This window comes from Schistocerca nitens, chromosome 10 (assembly GCF_023898315.1).
Source record: "Schistocerca nitens isolate TAMUIC-IGC-003100 chromosome 10, iqSchNite1.1, whole genome shotgun sequence".
Taxonomy (NCBI): domain Eukaryota; kingdom Metazoa; phylum Arthropoda; class Insecta; order Orthoptera; family Acrididae; genus Schistocerca; species Schistocerca nitens.
Window position 1 is genome coordinate 51,268,975 of NC_064623.1, and position 8,095 is coordinate 51,277,069.

The 8,095-nt window shown below is 40.1% G+C and overlaps 1 non-coding gene across 1 annotated transcript; it reads left to right on the top strand.

The window, feature by feature from the left end:
• Positions 1-7,300: 7,300 nt before the first annotated feature.
• LOC126210771 (U4 spliceosomal RNA) lies at positions 7,301-7,441 on the top strand. Its single transcript, XR_007540751.1, has one exon. It is a non-coding gene; the product is annotated as a U4 spliceosomal RNA (small nuclear RNA).
• The last annotated feature ends 654 nt before the right edge of the window (positions 7,442-8,095 follow it).

An 8,095-nucleotide genomic window follows, 5' to 3' on the forward strand; every position in this document is an offset into this window, starting at 1 on the left:
AGCAGACATCTATCCAGACCATCACACAGGAAATCCATACTGCATCAGAATCCACTGCAAGTACTATGACAGTTAGGCGGGAGGTGAGAAAACTGGGATTTCATAGTCAAGTGGCTGCTCATCAGCCACATATCACACCGGTAAATGCCAAACGATGCCTCGCTTGGTCTAAGGAGCATAAACATTGTGCGATTGAACAGTGGAAAAACTGTTGTGTGGAGTGACGATTCACGGTACACAATGTGGTGATCTAATTACAGGTGTGGGTATGGCGAATGCCCGGTGAACATCATCTGCCACCGTTTGTAGCGCCAACAGTACAATTCGGAGGCAGTCGTGTTAGGATGTGGTCATGTTTTCCATGGAAGGGGCTTGCAGCCCTTGTTTTGTGTGGCACTATCACAGCACAGGCCTACATTGATGTTTTAAGCACCTTCTTGCTTTCCACTGTTTAAGAGCAATTCCTGACCTGACTCCTATAGAACACCTTTGGTACGTTTTGAAACGCCGACTTCATGCCAGGCCTCACCAACCAACATTGATACCTCTCCTCGGTGCAGCACTCCATGAAGCAGCATTCCCCAAGAAACCTTTCAGCACCTGAATGAATGTATGCCTGCGAGGGTGGAAGTGGTCACCAAGGCTAAGGGTGGGCCAACACCATATTGGATTCCAGAAACAGCGATGGAGGGCCTAACGAACTTTTAAGTCATTTTCTGGATACTTTTGATCACATAGTGTATTTTGCAGGCCAGGAGCAAACACATTTCTGTGACGGGGTCGAGGCACTGGAACATTGCTGGAACAAGTGCATTGATCTACAAGGAGACTGCATTGAAAAATAAAAAAGTTTCAATACTTTTTTGCTATTCCATTCCAAGAACTTTTCAAGCCACCCTAGTACATAAAAATGTAAGACAACTGTACATAGGTTGGAGCTTTAATAACAGCTAGTACAAAATAGACATGTTTCAAAGATTTAATGTCCCTCAAAGAAGCCATCCGCATTGTGTATAATCCATTGCCAGCAATGTGGAAGCTGTAGGATATCATTACTGGTGCCGGATGTGTTGATAGTTCAGATGGAGTGATCTATTGCCCAACAAGTCTGTGTAACAGTTCTAAAGAGAATACCATAAAAGTACTTCCTTCAATTTATGAATCAAGTTGAAGTCACAACGAATTAAGTGATGGAAGGTACAGCACTTCCCAACCACACTGATTGAACAAATCAATCACAACTTGTGTCATATGTGCCCGAGCACTGTTCTGCTTCTTTCCCTAAGCAGGTATCAGACTGTGCTCTAAAAATAAACATCTTAAACAATGAAGTAGTGACACTTTCTGCAGGGCAATGCTCAGGCACCCATGGTGACCGGATTTGTAGATGGGCTGGGAAGTGTAGTACTATGCTTCACACTCTGCAGACTTAAGCCAACTTCAACTTGATTCTTAAACTGAAAGAAGCACTTCACGGCATTTGCTTCAGAACTGTTACAGAGACTCATCAGACAACAGACCACTCCATTCAAACTATCAATACAATTGGTACTGCTAAGGTCAATGTACAGCTTCTGCATCACTGGCAGTGGGTTATACACAATGTTGGTGACTACTATGAAGGGCAGTAAAATTTCGAAACACGTATCTCCTTTGTACACGTTGGAAATAAATGGTGGCCATTATTAATGTTACAATCTTCTTACATTGAGTACATTGGAGTGAGGTAGTGCATTTTTTAAGACACTGGCCTCAGATTCGAGAGGACAAATATGTTTTTCAGTTTTATTGAATCACTTCAGTCAAATGGAGAGACGATTGCTCCAAAAAGGCCATGGCTAGCCATCTGTCCTCTCCTCATTAAGCATGTGTGTGTACATTCTTGCATCTACAAATATGTTTTTTCATGTATTTAACTGGTATATCATGTATCACTGTAAAATGATCCCTGAATAAATAAACCTAAAACTAATAAAGAAGCTAAGTTCAATAGGTTTTGCCCTTAGAAGCACTGATCACCGTGTTGACAAAGACAAGGGTGTCGGCTTATCTTACATAATTACACTCCTTGCCATATTACAGAATTATCTTCTTCAGTTTTTTGTCTACATCTACATCATACTCCAGTAACCACCTAATGGTATGTGGCAGAGGGTGCTGCTGGTACCGTTACTGACCTCCCCTACCCTGCTGCACTAGCTAATGACACTTGGGAGGAGTGACTGCTGGTAAGCCTCAGTATTGGCTCCAATTTCTCAAATTTTCTCGTCACGGTCATTACACAAGATGTATGTGGGAGGGAGCAATATGTTGTACAAATCTTCCCGGAAAGCGCTCACTTAAAATTTGAATAGTAAACCTCTCCATGATGCACAAAGCCTCTCATAAAATTCGCCAATTGAGTTCACTGAGCATCTCAGTAATTCCCTCGCATCAGTTAAACGATCCCATGACAAAATGTGCCACACTTCATTGTCTTTTAAAAGTATCACTATAATCAAATAAACATTAAAGACACCAATAGGAAATAAACAGAATGAATTTAGTGTAGCCAAGAGGACAGCCATTTATTCAAATTTGCAGCCTTCTTTTAATTTACGTAATTAAATTTAGGTGCTGTAATCATGAATAGTACTGAGAAACACTGACAACAGCTTTCGCATCCCGCAACTACCCTCCCGACCTGGTACAGAAGCAAATAACAGAGCCACTTCCTCATCATCCTCTCAAACCCAGAACCTCCCACAGAAGAACCACAAAAGTGCCCCACTTGTGACAGGATACTTTCCAGGACTGGATCAGATTCTGAATGTGGCTCTCCAACAGGGATACGAGTTCCTCAAATCCTGCCCTGAAATGAGATCCATCCTTCGTGAAATCCTCCCCACTCCACCAAGAGTGTCTTTCCGCCGTCCACCTAACCTTCGTAACCTTCTAGTTCATCCCTATGAAATCCCCAAACCACCTTCCCTACCCTCTGGCTCCTACCCTTGTAACCGCCCCCGTTGTAAAACCTGTCCCATGCACCCTCCCACCACCACCTACTCCAGTCCTGTAACCCGGAAGGTGTACACGATCAGAGGCAGAGCCACGTGTGAAAGCACCCATGTGATCTACCAACTGACCTGCCTACACTGTGACGCATTCTATGTGGGAATGACCAGCAACAAACTGTCCATTCGCATGAATGGACACAGGCAGACAGTGTTTGTTGGTAATGAGGATCACCCTGTGGCGAAACATGCCTTGGTGCACGGCCAGCACATCTTGGCGCAGTGTTACACCGTCCGGGTTATCTGGATACTTCCCACTAACACCAACCTATCCGAACTCCGGAGATGGGAACTTGCTCTTCAGTATATCCTCTCTTCCCGTTATCCACCAGGCCTCAATCTCCGCTAATTTCAAGTTGCCGCCACTCATACCTCACCTGTCATTCAACAACATCTTTGCCTCTGCACTTCTGCCTCGACTGACATCTCTGCCCAAACCCTTTGTTTTTAAAGATGTCTGCTTGTGTCTGTATATGTGTGGATGGATATGCGTGTGTGTGTGAGTGTATACCCGTCCTTTTTTCCCCCTAAGGTAAGTCTTTCCGCTCCCGGGATTGGAATGACTCCTTACCCTCTCCCTTAAAACCCAAATCCTTTCGTCTTTCCCTCTCCTTCCCTCTTTCCTGACGAGGCAACAGTTTGTTGCGAAAGCTTGAATTTTGTGTGTATGTTTGTGTTTGTTTGTGTGTCTGTCGACCTGCCAGCACTTTCATTTGGTAAGTCACATCATCTTTGTTTTTAGAATAATTTTTCCTACGTGGAATGTTTCCCTCTATTATAACCATATATATATATATATAACAGAGGGAAACATTCCACGTGGAAAAAATATATCTAAAAAGAAAGATGATGAGACTTACCAAACAAAAGCGCTGGCAGGTCGATAGACACACAAACAAACACAAATATACACACAAAATTCAAGCTTTCGCAACAAACTGTTGCCTCATCAGGAAAGAGGGAAGGAGAGGGAAAGACGAAAGGATGTGGGTTTTAAGGGAGAGGGTAAGGAGTCATTCCAATCCCGGGAGCGGAAAGACTTACCTTAAGGGGAAAAAAGGACAGGTATACACTCGCACACACACACATATCCATCCACACATATGTGTGTGTGTGCGAGTGTATACCTGTCCTTTTTTCCCCTTAAGGTAAGTCTTTCCGCTCCCGGGATTGGAATGACTCCTTACCCTCTCCCTTAAAACCCACATCCTTTCGTCTTTCCCTCTCCTTCCCTCTTTCCTGATGAGGCAACAGTTTGTTGCGAAAGCTTGAATTTTGTGTGTATATTTGTGTTTGTTTGTGTGTCTATCGACCTGCCAGCGCTTTTGTTTGGTAAGTCTCATCATCTTTCTTTATATATATATATATATATATATATATATATATATATATATATATATATATATAATGCTTTCGAATTAGTTGACTGATGCTTCTGCACTGCCTGAATGAGCACTGGTTAAGAGAGGAGGTATTAAAAACAGTAAAAATAACAAACTATGAATTGGTAGTAAAACTGCACTTCACAATGCTGGTGGCTATTGTGATGTGTACAGCAGTCGGCAACTGTCTGCATGGCGAAAGATGGGATATGGGCAAGGTTATTCTATAACATAGTGAATAGACAAGGTGGCAAAACTGGTGACAAAATAGCGTTGGATAAATATTGTCGTGACACTGGGTGTATGAAATTACATGGCAGGATAGTGGAATACATTCATGCAGAATATCATAAAACAGAAGCTCCCATAAAATGAAATTGGAACATTACAAAAATACTCCACATAGTTTTTGAAACAATCACTCGGCTGTGCTACAGTTCAGTTCATCACGACAGTTTTCCTCCAGTCAGATCTATTGGCTTCGACAACTCACAAGCAGCCTGTAATACTGGAATGTGAAACAACATCCCAAGAAATCCTGTCACATTCCTAGAAACATATGATACAATCATCAACTCACGCTATACATGTCGATGATGACAGAAGTCATACTTTTTTACTAACGTAAGTCGTCAAATTCGGTGATTCTCATTGGTTAAGTACCCTATTCTACCAGCTGGGTGGCTATGACCAAGGGAAACATATTGCCAACAGCAGAACAAAGCAGAAAAGCCACCGACATCGTAAGTGCACTTTAAACAAATTGGCAGCCTACACTTGTAGAAAGCAACTCTAGTGTGGTGCAAACTGTATCTTCATCAGAAATGGAATAGCTTACAAACACACAGGATAACAAAAGACAGTAAATAGTTAAAAAGGATTCTGAAATATCAGATACAGAATTACCAGTACTAATTACCATCAATCAAAACAATTGTAGGAGGCTCTACAGATAACCTGATGGAGACAAACTTTCTTCAACATGGAGAACACATAAATCTCTTAGAAATAATAAAATGATTCTCATCTGTGGTTATTTCAGTACACAGGCTTTAGCAAACTCCATACAGTAAGGAAAGAACTATTTAATTTCATAGTCTCTCTCTCAACTTGAAAGTCACAACTATCTTGCTAAGCAAAAACCACATAATTCAAATAATAATTAACTCTAAGCAACAATATTACAGACAGAAATAGTAAAGCCTGGGCTTGGAGACCACAATGAACAAACCATACATTTCCCTTTTGAAAGAGTTAATGCTTACAAACTCACAATCACACTTTAGGGCAGAACTTACAATGATCAGAAAAAAATTGAAATAATTTAAAATAGAATCGTAGTAACAGATTTATGGTACTGGTAATACATCTGGCAAAATTACTATCTTTGTTGGTACAATTAAATACTATTTTGATGTACCATTTTCATGTAAAACTAGGTCAAAAATCACTAACACAGAAAAAAACTAGCACAAGGCATTATAAAATCATGTGCAAATAACCAATTCCTGTACAGAGTTACTACGTATGTCACACAGCACCTGACTTTGAATGGTATTTTAAAAACTCAAACACACCTCAGGAAGGTAACAAAAAAAAAAAAAAATGCCAAAATGTTGAAAATGACAGATACATAAGAAAGACAAGCAATAAAATGAAAGCTGTTTGAAATATTGCAAAGACAGAAACATGAATTTAACAAAACTAAAATGAATGAATGACTGAATTTATGCGAACTGTCGGTAAACCGAAGGCTGCGGTCAATGTGTTAAAAAAAAAAAGTTATTTTGTAAACGTAACAGAAAAAATTTGGAATAAAACGCTACTCATTAACACCCCACACACACGAGATCCAAAACTGAAAAGGCAGGTAGCACAAATGTTTCTCATACCAGCTAATATCTAAGAAGTACAGCAAGAAATCAATTTTCTAAAATCGAAATACTCATCAGGAATAGATAATATATGAGACTTTTTGTAAGAAAATGTGTAGACTCAATCTCTGAACCACTGCAATCCTACATTTTACGAAGGTTTACTAACAGGTCAATATATTTTTCACACTGTACAATCCTAGATCCACAGGGCCAATACGTCGATAAATGTAATTAGTTCGCAATACATTTCCAGCATCCACGAGTAAAAGAATAGCATCACACGTGCTCGCTTTTCCTTCGTCTCGTGTGAAGTGTATGTACCGCACAAGGCTTATTAAGGGGAGTAAAGCACACAATTAAATCTAAAGGCTGCATAATTAAATTAGGACAAAATAATTCTGTATCCGCTCACGATACACATAAGATTGGGGGGGGGGGGGGGGGGGGGCGATGCTTTCGAATGTGCGTGGGTTATACAAAAGACGTATACACTCATGTTATGGAAAATTCACTAACTCTGTAAGACACAATAGTTATTAGTTAACTTAATTCAGCATGCGTTGTGATCTCATTTCGGTTACAGACAAGTGAGCAGGGAGTGGTAGGGACTGCAGTCTAAGCTGAGCAACGCATTTCAGCTACGTAACTGTTCCAACTAATGCTGCTGCCCTCTGTCGCGGCGCAAAGAAACTTCGTGTAGACGCTGATCTTCACCGACCTTCTGGATACTGCCCTCTGTTGGTAGGCTACAAAACTACGTTTAGAAGCTCTGATTTCTGACTACAATGAACAATATATTGTTGTCTGCGTAATACATTATTCACTTATGCGCCATCAACTGTAAAATCGCTGCACGGAAGAAATATCTTTGGTCGTCTTCGGATTACAGACAGTGTTTCAGTTTCCATTCATTGCAAAATTATGAAGGTACTCATAAGCAGTTGGATTTCAACTTACTTATAAATATATCCCTCTCCACTTTCGTGTTACCTTTGCGCAGTGGCAATATCGTAACCAATGAGGTTTATCCGAGGTGCGATTATTGCTAGTTGAAAACTTTTACCAATACCCCGCCTGGTGGACGTGAAACACCGTCCGCCACGGCAATTTTTGCGAACTCCTCCGGGAGTCATGCACTGAATCTAAACATGGTAAATCAACTTGTAATTAATTGTGTACTAGTGGGTGTTTCATCTATGCATTTGATGGATTTGGATGTTACATTTGTAAGCTAGCTCAACATGATTTTTTAATTTCTATTATAAGGTATCAGATTGTTACCTACCGCATTTCATAGGCATACTAAGAGCAATAAGATCCGTAGCCAAGAAGAGGCCATTCGTACCATCTTGGACCCAATACGTCACGTAGACTTTCTTGGATGGCTATTTACACGTAAACATTTAAAACGTAAATTCTTTTCACACCATGAGAAAATATGCTACCTTACTGCTATCACATTTTATACATATTCAGTTCATTAAATATGTGCAAAGTAATGAAGTTAATAAAGTGATTGAAATGACGCATTCAAGAATCAGAAATCAATGTACATCTTCAGCTCATTAAATATGTGCAAAATAATGAAGTTAAAACAGTGACTGAGATGAAGCATTCCAAGATCAGAAATTAATATTAAGAAAAGAATTATATTTAAAATCGAATAAAAATGAAACTCACGACCATTCTGTTAAGGATTTAAAAAAATACTGTTCTGTGACTGTGACCTTTAGCTTGTGAGCTTAGAGCCTTATGCTACGAAGCTATTGGGTAAACTCATTTT